The sequence below is a fragment of the Macrobrachium nipponense genome, chromosome 42 (genome assembly GCF_015104395.2).
Source record: "Macrobrachium nipponense isolate FS-2020 chromosome 42, ASM1510439v2, whole genome shotgun sequence".
NCBI classification, from domain to species: Eukaryota; Metazoa; Arthropoda; class Malacostraca; order Decapoda; family Palaemonidae; genus Macrobrachium; species Macrobrachium nipponense.
The window spans coordinates 23,993,454-24,009,488 of record NC_061103.1 but is presented as its reverse complement, the minus strand read 5'-3'; the positions used below and the strand labels follow the sequence as shown (position 1 = coordinate 24,009,488).

The 16,035-nt window shown below is 36.6% G+C and overlaps 1 protein-coding gene and 1 non-coding gene across 2 annotated transcripts in view; one reads left to right on the top strand and one right to left on the bottom strand.

Annotated features, from left to right (window-relative positions):
• The window catches only part of LOC135213422 (uncharacterized), a 541,077-nt gene that overhangs the window by 5,218 nt on the left and 519,824 nt on the right, over positions 1-16,035 (top strand). The gene's annotated exons all lie outside the window — the stretch shown is intronic.
• Positions 3,909-3,981, bottom strand: Trnat-agu (transfer RNA threonine (anticodon AGU)). Its single transcript has one exon. It is a non-coding gene; the product is annotated as a tRNA-Thr (tRNA).

Sequence of the window (16,035 nt, the reverse complement as noted above, 5' to 3'; positions counted from 1 at the left end):
TAGCTTGGAGTTTCAAATGCGTCCGTTATTTCAACAGTATCTTATATATTTAACGAACAAATGACCTAACAGATATCTATGTATATATAGTGCAGGTTGATTAATATTGCTGGATATTGTATACTGTGGTTGCGATGCATTGTAAACAAGTTATTGTTAGGTATTTTTGGCTCCTGAGAAACGCTAGAATCCCTAATCGGCTTACAAAGGGTTTTACATGTACCCACGTCGTCCCGATTCCAACGATATCCTATTTTTGTAGTTCGAATTTATTCTTAAGGAGTTGTACATACATGTAGAATCAACGGGTTTTTGGTGAATTTAGGTCTGTGGAAATATGTAAGCTGCATTGACATGTATTACACGTCTATGAAAAAAAAAAAACCTTCTGGACTATAAGTATTTACACGTGTGGGTTTGACGTGCTTTGGGACTAACCATCCTGGCGTTTTGTTTTATGACAGTTAGGCTGTAGCTTTGCAATATAAGGAAAGACTCGGACTTATCTCGTCAACACGGGAATGTTGTTTTCAGACCTCGTCTCTTCTTTGCTTCATTGACGCCTTTTCTCATTACAGAAAAAGAAAACCAACCGTCACACGCCTGCTTTTCAGTTATAGGTGGAATGTTTCATTAACTGGAGATACACGGATTTTGTATAGTATGTGAAAACTGAATGTTTTAACTGTCTGTGATTGAGATGATCAGTTGTCACGAGACTTAGCTAATAAAGTGCTCCCTTTGCCAAATTAGGCCTATTATATGCTGGTCTTGAATACCTGGATTCCACTAAAGGTTATTTTCCGTCTTCATTCGGATCCCAGCTGCATTACTTTTATGTTATGTACTTTACAGCCGGTTACTTTTGTCTCCTCTAAATTAGCTGTCTAACTTCTTGAACTTTACCTAAATTACATTGTTCTAGTTATCTAAATTACACTGGCCTAGTTTTCTCCTCTCATTTAAGAACAAAATCTTCAGCAGACCCCTGTAGTATAGTATAGAGCTGTGATCCGCTAGTCTTGTTACTAAGCGAAAATAGACCAAGTTTATGTGTATAAGTGTATTACAGCTCAGGATTGTTGTTTAACATTTTGCAGTGGTGACGAAGAGGAGACTTACTTGATTCATAATATACATTCGTAGATTTAGGTTAAATACGATCAGCAATTTTCAAACAACTTATTCAATGTCAGTAGTAGGTTTAATATGTAAGCAGCCTAAGGAAATGTGCGTTGGGCTTGTGCACTGTATAGGCATTCACCTCTGTTATTAGCTCATATACATAAAGGAACGAATGAGTATATATAAAAGGAATTTTAGCCCCATTTTTATGTTGGTAATAATTGAAAATAGTTGCTCATCTCTCATCGCAGTTAGCATAACACACGACTGTCGTTTCATTTCCCCTTGGGTATGATAGTAGTGAGTAGCAGGCTGATCTGTAAATAGCAGATACTAGAAAAAAGTAGTTGAATTTTTAATTATGTTATATTATAGACTATAGAGGAGATAGTTTGCTTTGTGATAATAAGAAACCTTAGGTTCAAACTTTTTCCATGACGCCATAGTAGAGAAAAACAGGTTAATCTTTACACGGTAGAGAAACCTTCACCTTTTCATAAAGTGATTAGAGAGAACCGTTTTCTTATCTATACTTACTTCATAGAAAACTAGTTTTCTCTCTCCCTACGTGATGTTAGATAAGTTTTGTCAACTTTGCGTAACTGTTAGAAGAGATCAGCAAATAGTTACAGATGGTTCATCTTTGCAGTAATGATAGCAGAGGACAGCAGTTTGTTTGTATAAATGATAGAAGAGATCAACTGGTGTATCTGTTAATATGTGATTGTTGAGAACAGAGAGTTCATCTTGACATAAGTGATAGCAGAGAACAGCAAGTTCATCTTTGCAAAGGAGACACAGAATATAGTGGCTCATCACTGCAGGGGCAGAAGTTGAGAACGGTGTATTTATCTTCATATAACTGATACTAGAGAACAATTGGATTATTTTTGCACAAGTTAGTGGAGAAGTAGGTTCATATTGACACGGGTATTTGTAGAGAACAGCTTATTCTCCTTTAAATAGATGTTGATGAGGAATTCATAAGAGGACAGCAGTTCATCTTTGCCCAGATGACAGTTAAAGAACGTTAGGTTCAGCAGCGCATAGTAGATGACAGTTAAAACAGGTTCATCTTTACCATGCAGATAAAAGAAAACGGTTGGTTTATCTCTGCATACTATTTGTTAGAAGAGAAATAACTTCATCTTTATACATGTGTACTACAGAAATATCTAATTCATCTTTGCACAGGTGTGTATAGAACACAGACAGTCAATTTTTGCTTAGAAATATTAGAGGACAGTGGACATCTTTGCATAATTGACAGAAGAGAAGATCCAGGCATAGGTTTTGGTTGAGAGGAAGTGGTTTCTTGTTACATAGGTAATATAGAACAGCAGGTTTCTCCTTGCAGAAGGTTAGAGAATAGTATGTTCATGTCTGCATGAATGATAGTCGAGAACAGTGTAACAGAAGAGAAAATAAAGTCTTATCTTTTTATGTGTACTAAAGAAAAGTTTATCTCTGGATGAATGATAGCACATAAATGAGAGTAGATAACAGCACGCAGGTAAAAGTAGGTTTATCTTTGCAGAGGTTATAGGTGAGAACACTAAGTTCATCTTTGTAAGGATAATAGAAGAGAACAGCAGATTCATCTTAGCACAGGTCAGGTCATAGTTGAAAACAGGCGCTTATCTTTTGCATAAATGAGGTGAACAGCAGATGGAGTTTTTTTGATACTGATAATAAAGAGCAGTAGGTTAATTTTAGCATAAAATTTAGAAGAGGTTCAAATTTCATTAGGTGATACTTGAAAACACTCGGGCCATCCTACCCAAAGTAATAATAGAAGAAAACAGTAAATTCATCTTTGCATGAAGATAGTTGAGAACAGTAGGTTCAGCCTTTTGTAGTTGATGGCAGACTAATGAATTCAATGATTGTGGTTTGTGTAATACTACGTATGTATGTCTTTTTTTACTATAAAATTCTTCCAAAATTTTTATTTGTTTATCCAACAATTTGTTTTGAATAAAATTCTTAAAAAGTAAAATAGTTAGTCTGCTGCTGTTTTGCAAGTATTGATGAAATGTATTCAGAAAATCTTACGACGTCTGTAATGTAGCGAATGTTTCCATGTGGCACCTCCTCTCCTTCTCTGGGTAAATAATTCGATATGTTATAACTAATATGTTTATGATTTACTTTGAATGAAATAGTTTTCGTTAGCTGTATCTGACAAACTCACCACATAATTTCCTGACGACTTGAACAGTGTCATAATTTCCTGACGACTTGAACAGTGTCATAATTTCCTGACGACTTGAATAGTGTCATTTGTAAGCGTGCGGACGGTTCTTTTTTTAATCCAAAGGATAGCAAATATGCATCATGATAATGAACAGACATACACTAGTAACTTACAGGTGTCGTGTCACCCACTTATCATACATTTCGGTAACAAGTTATACAACAGGTATCATGAAAACAAATCATTATACTTTCCATTAACAAATACGTTTATCACATATTAACTAACAGGCGTAATGACGACAAATGCTTTGGTAATAAGTATCTTGATGCATGCAAGTTCGGGGGACTGCACATCTGTTATAAGTTGGTAACCTGAGAAACCAACTGATAGCATGAGATTAACTTTATTAGAAATAACACGTATTTTGACCATATTAGAAATAACACGTATTTTGACCACAATTTAATGCGTACATGTGTAATTCTAACAAATATCATCTTAGAAAACTCTCATGTACCCTGACGTAACACGTGGAAGTTCTTTCACTTTGCGTTCTGCCAGGTGTTTCATAAAATGTTTCACATGCCTTCAGGGAGGATCGAACTCCCGGCCTCTGGTTTACTAGACCAGCGCTCTAGCCACTGAGCTATGAAGGCTTATGTATTAAAGGATAATTGTATGGGTGAATACCCAGTTCATAAATAATTATTATCCCTTTTACTGATGTAGTTGTAACGTAATATGGTTAATTTGCTTGATACCTTGAACACCAGCTAGTGTTACGTATTTAGTGTAATCCATTCATGCATTCGGTTTTTTGTTTTTGTTGTTACTTGAGAGTAAAAATTGAATTTAGAGTATTTAAGAGTCGGATGGCAGGATAGAGTCAGAAATGGTACCGTGAGGAAAATCAGAAGCTCGATATGTAAAGGAGATAAATATGAGAGGGAGATGGCCGAGCGTATCTTCTCACAACCCCTGGGAGAGCGCGCTGAGACACCTGGCCTTGTGCGGGCACCAGAAGAGTTAGAAGACTCAGACTTACTTGGATGATGAAAGAAAGCTGGAGATAGTGCAAATTTGTGCAAGATAAAGTAGGAATATCACGGAGGCGCATATGTTACCCACCGTTGGAAACGATGACGAACACGATTATAATGTTCTATTTTTTTTTTAAAGAATAATGTTAAAGTCTTTAATCAAAAAGTATCGTTCAGCAAACATCAATGAAATACTTATAGAGTAATTTTTATGCAAGTCACCTCACTGCACGTTGGTGAATAAAGGCATATTCAATCGGGGATTGGTTTAAATTAAATGATCGTTAATTTCACGATATTTTCTTACATTGCGTAGTCTCAGCTTATCGATCATATGTTTCTTCACGTGTATGCGTAAATGGTTAATTAGATAAATAAAGCGGAAATCAGAGAATTCATGCCATATCCCTTTCCAGAGGATTTGTAGCGTATCACTCTGAGATTGTGATGCTCGGAGTAGGTTATGTAAAGGGTAAGTAGCTACACATCACCTGGATTAGCGTCCCTCTTGGGCGCTTGCCGAAGTACGAGAGGGCTCTAAAGACTTCTGCAAGTGGTCACGTTTTTGGAAGTGGCTCAGACCACGAAGCAGGATCGCTGAGTATTACGTCTCTCTCTCTCTCTCTCTCGTCCCTGTAAATTTATGGTACAGGAAAAAATGTTATAAGTCTAATAAGGGATTTTTGCACCTATGTGACTTTAAAATTTGATCGTATTGCAGCTCGATTTTATGGGATTTGCTGACGAACTGGCCCTTGTTAACAGAATTAGGTGAAAACCAATGAGCAGATTCCTATGATTTTATTTATTTATTTATTTTTTATTTATTGAAGATTCACTATTTACTGTATTCCAGGAGGCAGTTTGTTTGATTTTGGAATTAATTCCGGGACTTTTTTTTTATCTCCGTATATTGCCACTATCACGTAGGCTATGTGCATTGGAATTGTGGTAATTGTGGTAGCTTCCTGCTGTTTGTCAAAGAAAACGCGTGTTGTTCATAGGATATGGGCAAGTAAGGAAGTCACACTGGTGCAAGTTAGAGATTGCCCCCTATAAATAAATGCTGCTCTTATTCTTCTGTTTGGGTGCTTAGACTTGTTCAGCCCCTCCCAGCATCAGGTCACTGTTTAAACATTTAAATGAAATTACGTGTTACAATGCTTTGACTTGTAAGTCGCCACTCTTCCAGAACTTCGCAGAATGGTTTCCTAACTTACGGATAGTTATGTTAACTACGTTACCGGATTTTTAAGAATCCCTTTGTCCAGTACTTGCCATTTTAATCTGGCATCTTCTTGGAGGTAAACTTCCTACCTAAAGCTCTTCAACGTAAGCTTAAATGTAGCTTTTTAATAAGAAATTTTTAATGATTTTCTTCTGAGTACTGTTCCCTCAACCGCACGTTTCCTCTATGTCAACAATCTAACTCTATCTTCCTTTTCTATTCATGCATTTGCCAATGATTCTACGTTCTTCATACCTTCTCCAGTTCCGTTTGAACTCCTGAAATTGTGCTTTATTCGTGTTTCACCTCTGATATTGAGAACTTGATTGAATGATGATGAAGCATTGCCTTCGAGGCGGTTTCTGCTTAAATCCTTTGTTACCGAGTCATCCAATATTTTAATATCATTTGACGAAACTCTATCTGATTTGTCCTGTCTGGGACCACTTTCTGTATTAAGCTTATTTTTATCTTTTCTTGGAGGACATATTTTTAAATATGCTTGAAAATGTCTGCCCCAGGATTTGTTATTTCTTTTAATCATTCCAATCGCTGAAGTTTTCGCTTGATTTATTTTTAGTTGCTCCATGGTTTGCCTTCCTTCTCGGCAGGATTGAATTACACGCATTACATTTAATTTACATTTATTATTTGAAATTCAGTTGTCGGATGCCATTGTCCAGTGACTATTTCTTTCTAGTTATTATTATTTCAACGTTAAGTCATTTCCCCTTGCAGGGGATAAAACACACACACACACATCACTGCCCTATTCGTACTTGAACTGTTGAATCATGAATGGACCTGTGAAGCAAATTACCCTCAATATCAGCTGCTGCCTACATCTACATTGAAGGCTCATCAGCATCCAGTCAAGACCTAACACCCCCATCCCCCACGCACACGCACACGCACACTGTATCATTCGTCCTTATCATGCATACACTTAAGTTTTCCTGGATATTAAGGTTCTCCCTTTCCGATGCCACTTTCAAGCCGTCTGTCCAACCCTTCTTAGGTCTTTTTCTCTTCCTTCCCCTGAATTCTCCTGAATTGTACTGTTTTCATAAACCTATCTTTCTCTAATCTTTCTCTAATCTAATTTTTCTTGTCACATCTGAGTATCTTCACATTCTCCACAATTCCAGGGCTTTCTACAGCACATTTACTGCAGAAACAGTTAAGCTGAAAAACTTCAACAATTGTTTTTCCATTTGCCTTCAGCATCCATTCTTCAATTCCATTCACGCATTATACAATTAAAATGTCATTCCAGTATTTTGTACACAGTCCTGGCCATTTCTTTCGCTACACATTTTCTGACTCACTCCTCTGTCATTCCACAGTCATCCATTAATGGACATCCAAACACCAGGACAAATCAGTCACTTCCATGCTTCTATCTTCCCTGTTAATGGTTATTGCTTTATCTTCCAGATTCCCATTTACCCTCTTAACTTTACTCTTGTTCACATTTACTTTAAACTTATGCTAGTTTTTGCAATTTTCTCTCCGCTGATCCCTGTCAGCATAGTTTCATCTGATAATTTTTACCATTTCATGCCCCATTCACGAATCTTGTATTTTAGATTTGTATAATGTGTCGTTGGGGGCTATGTTCGTTCTCTTTTGTTAGATGGTGTTACACACGAACAGTTAGATTAAAAATAAAGTAAAAGCGTGAAGGAAGGGACATTTACACAGAGAGAGAGAGAGAGAGAGAGAGAGAGAGAGAGAGAGAGAGAGAGAGAGAGAGAGAGAACAAAGATTGATGCATGCCTCTTTGATTTCGCATACTGCTCTGCTGGTAGCTTAAAAGTCAGTCTTTCCCGATTTTTAGTTAAACGCATGACTTTCAGCTTTGGTTTTCGGTAATCCTACACACACGCACACCTCTCTTTTCTCTGACACTAGAAATATGCCAGGGTGCAAAAAGGAATAAAGAACGGTCCCTATCATGGGGGCAATCCAAGGCTATTGACACTCAGCTTTCGCTAAAACCGCCAACACTTTTAGGGTCTGGTTTGAAGATGTTGATAGTGGGGAAAACACCCGGACATCGGATACCCTTTCGGCCGTCTCAGCTTTATTGGAGGTGGTCTGCCACTGTATTTAGACCTTGCGGAGGTCTTTTAAAAGATGCCCTCTCTCTCTCTCTCTCTCTCTCTCTCTCTCTCTCTCTCTCTCTCTCTTCTCTCTCTCTCTCTCTCTTTCTCTCTTAATGCAGAACTTTCACCAGGTAGATTTTTAGTCTTCTGGCAGGTCTTGCATTTGCGTTTTCTGTTTCCCCTTGGGTTGGGCATGGCGAGAATTTTGATACCGATTTTCAAGGACGCAGATTTGAACTTACTTTGGAATGAGCTGCATGCAGCTTGTTATTGAATTTTAATATGAGAATGATAATTACGTATATATACATATGCAATATATGTATGTATATATACACACTTGTCTATCTATCTATCTACATATATATCTATCTATTTATCTATAGTACATACGAAGCAGATAATTTTAAGAAAGGTTGCTTTTCAGGTAGTTCATTCTTGATTCAGTTCATGTTACCAATAGACTTCATATATTTCAGCGTGCGAAGAAACGCCTGATATTACATCAAGAGAGTATAAAGGGAGAAAATGGGTGACAGAATTGCTAGTGTTATAGACATGTAAGAGGAAGGCGCATATGAAGTGTAAAATTCCAGGATGGGTATATGGAGTCGACAGGGAATGTTTAAGGGGGTGGGAAGGGATGAAACGGTGAATGATGAGATGAGGAAATTAGAAGGAAAGAATGGAGATTCAGGTGTATTTATAAGACGGAAGCAAGGCTTGTGTGTATGAGAACAGAAGACTGGATAATTAGCGCAAGAATATAAAAGACAAAAAGGAGTGCAATACGAAAAGGGGGTAGAGGTAATCAAGAAGTAAACGCAGAGAGTAAGGCTAATTCGTATAATAATATCAGAATAAAAGATGCAAATGGAGCAATGCCGTTAGAAGAGAAGGCAGTTCTGGGTCAATAGAGCAAGTATTATGAGAATTTGTAAAGTAAGATAAAGGAGAGATAAAGCAACATGGCACTAGTGTAGAATGGATTGGATGAATTTGAGGGTAGCGGTGGAAGGATCTGGTGTGGAAGAAAGGAGGGCGGTTAAGAAGCCGAACAATGGGAAGAGAGCAAGAGCTGACCAGGGTGTGTAAGGTATGTCTGGATAAGGGAAAAGATTTTAAGGAGAATGGGTGAGATGAATGACTGTTCCTTTGTAGACGGGTAAATGTGATAGAGGAGACCAGGAATTATAAGGGTAACACTTTACTCTATATCAGGATAAGTGTATGATAGTATTTTGATTGAGAGGGTAAGACAGATGACAGTTGTTTCCAGAATAATGCAGGTTTAGATAGTGAAGAGGGGAGTGTATGTGCGGAGTTTGAAAGTAAAAGGGAGACGCTGTAATGTGGCATGTATGAAATGAAAGAGAAATGTGTCAAGAATATTGGCTATAAAGGGTAAGAAGTAATTGAGAGGGACACAAATTGTTTTTGTGAAGGAAGCATATGTTAGATTTTGTCAAAAGGATTGTGACTGATTTAGTGTAAAAATATGACACTAAATGTTTTAGAAAGGGGAAAGTTGACAGTAAACGTAAATAAGAGTAAGGTTGTAAGGGGTAATTGGAACAAGGAAGATGGTATGTTGAATGTTGATATAGACAGTGAGAGAATGAAAGTAGCAGATTTGTGGAGGTACAGTGTGTAGGAATTAGTATTCTGGATGACTACAGGATGAGAAAAGAGTGGTTCACAGAAAAAGTGAAGCAAGAAGGGTAGCAGGATATATGCAAAAAACTGGGAGGAAACATAAAGTGTCGATGTAAGCTAAAGTAGGAATGCATGAAGGGACCGTTGAACTTACTTTCTTCCATGGAAGTGAAGTGTGATGGAGAATGTAAATGGTGTAAGCTGTAAAGCTGAATCGTTCGCATAGTATTTTTCGTGTGTTAAGAAGAATTATGGGGAAATACAAACAAAAGACTGTGTAAAATAGGGGTGAATGATGTAATGAGTGTGTGTGTGTGTTCGGTACGCCTCTGGTAACCCCTCTATATATCTATATGAGGGGGCTAAAGTCGTGGAAGTTTTGATACAAGGATTCATCCATGTTTCAACAGTTTTCTCGGGAGCCACCCTACCAAAGGAAACAGTATAGTGTTGAAATATAATTATATGTTAATGAAGTGTATAGTTTATGTACATAAATTAAAATATATATATGTATGTATATATATGTATATATTTATATATATATATATATACGTATATATATATGTCTATATGATATATATATATATATATATATATATATATATATATATATATATATATATATATATATATATATATATAGTAGCAGTCGTGGGAGATTTGTCATATAAGTAAGCAAAGGGAGATGTCTTGTGCTTGCGAACTTACCATATATATATAAATATATATATATATATATATATTATATATATATATATATATATATATATATATATAAATAAGTAAGCGAATACCCACAGGAAAAATGATAGTCAGAAATCCAAGCGCTTTCGTCTTTACTAAGACATTGACAATGTCTTAGTAAAGACGAAAGCGCTTGGACTTCTGACTATCATTTTCCTGTGGTAAACGCCTATTTAATGAAGTCACGTGCATCTACTGTGATTTTTTAAGCATAGATATATATATATATATATCTATATATTATATATATATATATGTATATATATATATATATATATATATAATCATTTGCTATGTATGTGAAGCAACATTTTTTCCCAATTCCAATGTATTCACGAATTCTTTTGTGGTTCAATCTTTGGTCTGGATGGAAATTTTTAACGAATAACTTGATTTTTATCTTCAGCCTTTATAAGTGATCAGTTGAGCGTGAAGTGGGTCTTTGTTGGCACATTTCCATGCGTAACAGAATTTTTTGCCTAATTTCCGAGATCCTCTTTGCATTTTCCTTTGACTCACATTCTTTTTGAATTCTGACCTATCTATTTTAATATTCGGAGTTAACAATTCTTAGATTTTATAGCTGTCGTTTTCATATTTAACCTTTTTTTTTTTTTTTTTTTTACGACAAAAACTTGCTAATTAAAATTTTATAATATTTTCGGTTTAGCCTTGATATTCGATGTTATGAAGGTTCTAAAAAATTAATTTCCGTTGGTTGGCTAGTGACGTCATTCCACCTCACGTGGTGCACTGTAGGCATTACCAAAGGGTGTTTGTATAGACATTTTAGCCCTTTATTAATATTTTGGCCCTAGTTACTATAGTTATTATTGTCACGCGTGTTTTGGAATTAAAGTCATCATTCTTTCAAGAAGTGTCGAAAAGGTGAGAAATGTTAGGACGAGGAAGGTGGTTGAAGATTAAGTAAAACGACCAACTAACACATTTAAGGGGATGAAGCGTTGTGTGTGTGTGTGTGTGTGTGTGTGTGTGTGTGTGTGTGTGGCACTGTACTCTTGTAAAGTATTCTTATGTATGCATCTCCATTAGAGCTTTGTTCACATGCTAATTCCTCTTGACGAGTTCACTGAAATCGACTCATAAATGGAATTGCCATTACTTCGCTCTTTTTATGCACACATCCTATAGATGGGTAAAATTGCACTGACAGCGACGGGTTATATGAACATGATGTCTTTAGATTTATTTCTTGATTATTCCATTTATATTTATGCTTGATTTTTCGGGTTTCGAAGCTATGGCTCATGGAAATCGAGGAGCGTCAATAATTTGTGTTCTATTTTTTTTATCCTTTTTTATTTTTTTCTATCCAGAGTTTTGAAGTTATGATTTATTTTTATGAAGTTCGATCGAAATTCTAAAGTTTAAATTCCACCCTTTTACTTTCATTTGGATATAGAGGCGCTACAACATTCCAACTTTTACCTCTTACTTTTTCTTTGAACGTGACGGGAAACCTCCTGTCATCTGTCACTCTCTTTCTCTTCTCTGTCTTTCTCCCTCTTCCTCTTCCTCTTCCTCTCCACCTCTCACTTGATTCTCCCCTCATTTTCTGCGATGTGAACTTTGTAGTGTCAAATGAAGATGTGGTACGGATTTAAAAATATTCTTTTATTTATTATCTTTCTGGATTTGCATTCTCACTGACGATTGCTTCACACCATATTTGAATATATCTTTTTTTTTTTTTTTTTTTGAAATGTCAAGTCTCTGAATAATCATGAATGATTCAAGTAATATCTAATTCAGTTAATGGTAACATGGTGTTTCGTACGTTTGAAGTGTTTTTTCATTATGACTGCTGTTGACGTCAATCAAAACTACCGGTTTTTTCAGGTTTTGAAGCCTTTTTTTTCTTGTTTCCTAAAGTACTAAAGTCACTGATTAGTTTCTACATTGTGAATGCTTTTCATCGGATCTACAAATTAAGAGGATTGCCTTTTCGAAATGGTATCACATTCAAGCTTATTGTGCAATTCGTTTATGGCGTGACTTCCTACTTTTAGTGTTCAAAAATCTGGTATTTGGCATTCATAATAGATGTCTAAATCGGTGTGTCATCATTTTTTGTGCTGGTTGCTACTAACTGCTTATGCCGCTTAGCTGCCGAAGTTGATCTAATGATTAGGGAAAGTTAATTTTATGTTTGAGCTAGATCTCTATCCTACTGCTTACTATTCTAGAGGTTAGTATCTCAGTTGAGAAGCATTTTTCAATTACCCATTTTTTAAAGCTTGTCTTTTAATTTTATCGTCATTTCTTTGGTGTCAGTACCCATTTTCAATCATGTGTTGAGTCCAGTGGGACGGGCAACTCATTGTACTTGTCTAGCCAAGGCTCAAGGAAACCAGAAATAATGAAAAGTTACAAGAATCAGGGAAAACAGGGGAAGAAAGGAAAAGAATTCTGAAGTTTTGATGCAGACGTAAAAAGATATTCACTTCGCCATGCAGTGCGAGGAATAGAGTAAATGGAAGGAATGGGGCTTGTAAAGATTTCCCGTTTTTCAACTTTTAGAGACACTGGTATGTTTAATAGGCATCCATGCTTTGGCTTAGTTCTGGTCTTAATGCCTGTTAGTTACGGGCTTATTTTTGTCTGATAATCCCTAAAACAATTCCCCTGTTCTTTCAGTCGGTGAACTCGAGTAACGGGAGGCCTGGTTAATACCTAAATGGATGACAGTAAAAGCTGTTGACATTAACTCCTCTTAGTCAGATAGAGATTGTCCGAGAGTAGTGATGAGGATCACGTGCTGGTTTATGGCTTCGATTGCTCCATAGGACTCTTCTGTTGGAGGCCGTGCCATCAAGTCTTTTTTTTAAGATATGATGCAAAAACTTAATAAAACTGTCACCTTTCTTGAACGTATCCATTTTACAATAGTAATAATAAAAACGACAATGAAAGTTTATTAAGAAGGAAGGAAGAAAGGCAAATGAAAAGAGAGCAGTTTTGAAATAAGCAAACACTGTTGTAAGCAATCGTGACGGTCTTGGCAAAGCTATACCCCTTTGCCAACTCCTGACTCTTCTCATAACAGATATTTGCTTCACTTGCATATAAACTAGACAAATGGTGTTGCTACCCTTCTTCTTTCTCCCTTTTATTGGATCCAGCTACCAGTGGCTGACGCCAATTGCTCAGGTTTTATGAAGAAACGAGAGAAAAGATATGTCGGGGACGTTTGGTTATGAATCTTTCACGGTCTTGGTCGTTTTAGGTGGAATGCAAACATAAAAGATTTCGGAGAAAAGGCTCTTTCTCTCTTACTGTCATATGCACCATACAAAGACCCGTGCGAAGGCTATATATATATATATATATATATATTATATATATATAATATTATATATATATATATATATATATATATATATATATAATATATATTATTTATAGAAATCTGAACGATAAGTAAAAAGCAATTGCTGTTTTCTTCCATTTATTACTTTTATGCAGACGGCTGCAACGCCATTAACCTATGGCTGTCATCAGAGCTTGTACTAAATATACATTAAAACAGAACTCCTACATTTAGCATAGCACAGTCAGAAGTTGAAGAATAAAACAAGAATCCGACAAATGTAAATCAACAGACATAACTTACAGAGCAGAAAAAGTGAAACCTACAAAGAATGATCACAGGAGGCAAATCTCATTGGAACTTCACAAGACTAGCCCCCATGGCTCTAATGAGATTCATGAAGGTCTTCAGTGGAACCATCGGCTTGATGAGAGTACACACTCCGAGGAAACTTGAACGTTCAACTCAGTCTGTTGCAGTTTGATGCTCACGGCTTCAGCAGCTGTCCATTGTTTTCCTCTTAGTGGATATATATCCTCACTGTTAGCGATAAGTATTTCATTGTAGGCTTTTTGTTACACGTATCCACACATTGCTGATGTATGGCTCTGTTATTGCAATAGGCTTGTTGGTCACCCTTGTATGGTGGTTGTTGTTTGGCCGATGTAACTTCTATCGAGGGGCTTCCCTGCCTCTTCCAAATAGACCAACTTGTAAACCACAGTGGCATTAGATTAACGTATACAACATGGAGGCAGTGCTGTTCTTCAAGGGCAGCTACTGAGCTTCGCTGGTTGAAGACTCACTTGGATGATATCTCCTTTGGCGCCTTTGGTCTTACTCCATAGGTAGTGGTACTCTTATAGATATCTGCTTCTTGTCTTTAGCTGTGCCTTAGTTGACCTTATAGTATATAATTGTAGTTTATCTAATATGTATGGTGTTTTGGCCTTGTGTGTCGAATTCTCTCCAATGAAGTTCTTGTTCTGAGTGATGATGATGGGTAATCCGTTCTTTGCCAGCGACATTTCTGACTTACTCCAGCTATACATGGAAAGATTTTCTTCTGCAATGTGAGAAGTGAGAAGGTCCTCGTGATGTGGGCACTGATAATAGATTTTTTTTATATGAATCTGAACACACTTTTGTAGATTTGTAGTGAAGCACTTAGATAACAAAGTACATTGTACAACAGGATCAGGAATAAATCCCTTCAGAAAGCTGCCAAGCAAGATAGAGCGGACATAATATTTCAGAAGGGTTACAAATCTGCTATATGAATCATCTTGAAGAGAGAAAAATGCATGTAGAAGACAAGTGATATTTTGAGTGACACCGCAGAGCTCCAGAGATACTAAAGAAGAGAACAAGGAGAGTGGTAATTAATGCCAGTAGCCTGCAGCTCAAATTGTTAAAGGTGGTCAGCAATTAGGAGCCTAGATATTGCTATAGGACCGTCAAGACGCGTTGACCTGATAACCAACTCCAACCCAGATGACATTTCAACATATAGGATGGTTAAAGTCCTAAATGATATCTTGACCCCCTGTACGCCAGCTCGTTCGTTATCCATTGAAATCTACTGTAGAGTTGACGGACATCATTCAAGCAACTTAGTCTGACGACAGTATTCCAAGACATGGACATATTTACCAATGTCCCAGTATGGGATAGTATCCAAATCTTCCTAAATAATGGCTACAGATTTGAAATGGACTCTCTTCCAGTTTCTGAAAAACTGCTAAAGCAGATGCTGATGACGTACACAATGTAGGGCCCCTTTCCTGTCACACAGAGGAGAAAGTTTTCATGCAAGTAACCTAGATGGACTATTATTGGAATTGTAAGCTCTGAACTTTGCTGCTTAACCTAGATTTAGCTACTAGGTCAGAGGGCGCCCTTACAATCACTTGCATTTCACTAGTACCTGCAGATATTAGTTCTTTGGTTGCATCCCCAACCGACCACTTGTAACTACATTTCTGTTCGCATGATAAATAAAAAACGAGAGAAAGCCTGGAAATCTAAGAAATAGTGAATAATTTGAGAAATGTCAAAGTAGTGAAAAGGTAGCGTAAGTTGAAATGATGGATTCGTGTGTTTTTAAGCAGTTTAGTCATGTGGAAACGATGAGGTGTAGTAAGTTGGTGATAAAGTTTTGTTATTCTGAAGCGCTTGGAAAGGGATGATAGACAGAAGTGAGTGGCTCAGTGTTTGGTTGGGTGTTGGAATGCTCTTGATGTCTCTTCCGTTTAAGCAAAAGAAACATTTAATGATGTGGAATAGCCTTTTTCAGGTAGCGATTTTTGTTTTGTTTTTCTGCCCGCTCTACATACTATTGCCATTAGTATTATTTGAAATTATACATACGTAATATAAGTTTATACTTATATATATAAGGATACACACACACACACACACACACACACAAATATATATATATATATATATATATATATATATATATATATATATATATATATATTGTGACTGGTATGGCTAAGTTGTAGAATGCAGATGCAACATTTGCAAGATCCATGGTTTTGCCGTCAGTCAACCCATCTTTGAATAGGCGGAGGCTATATATATATATATATATA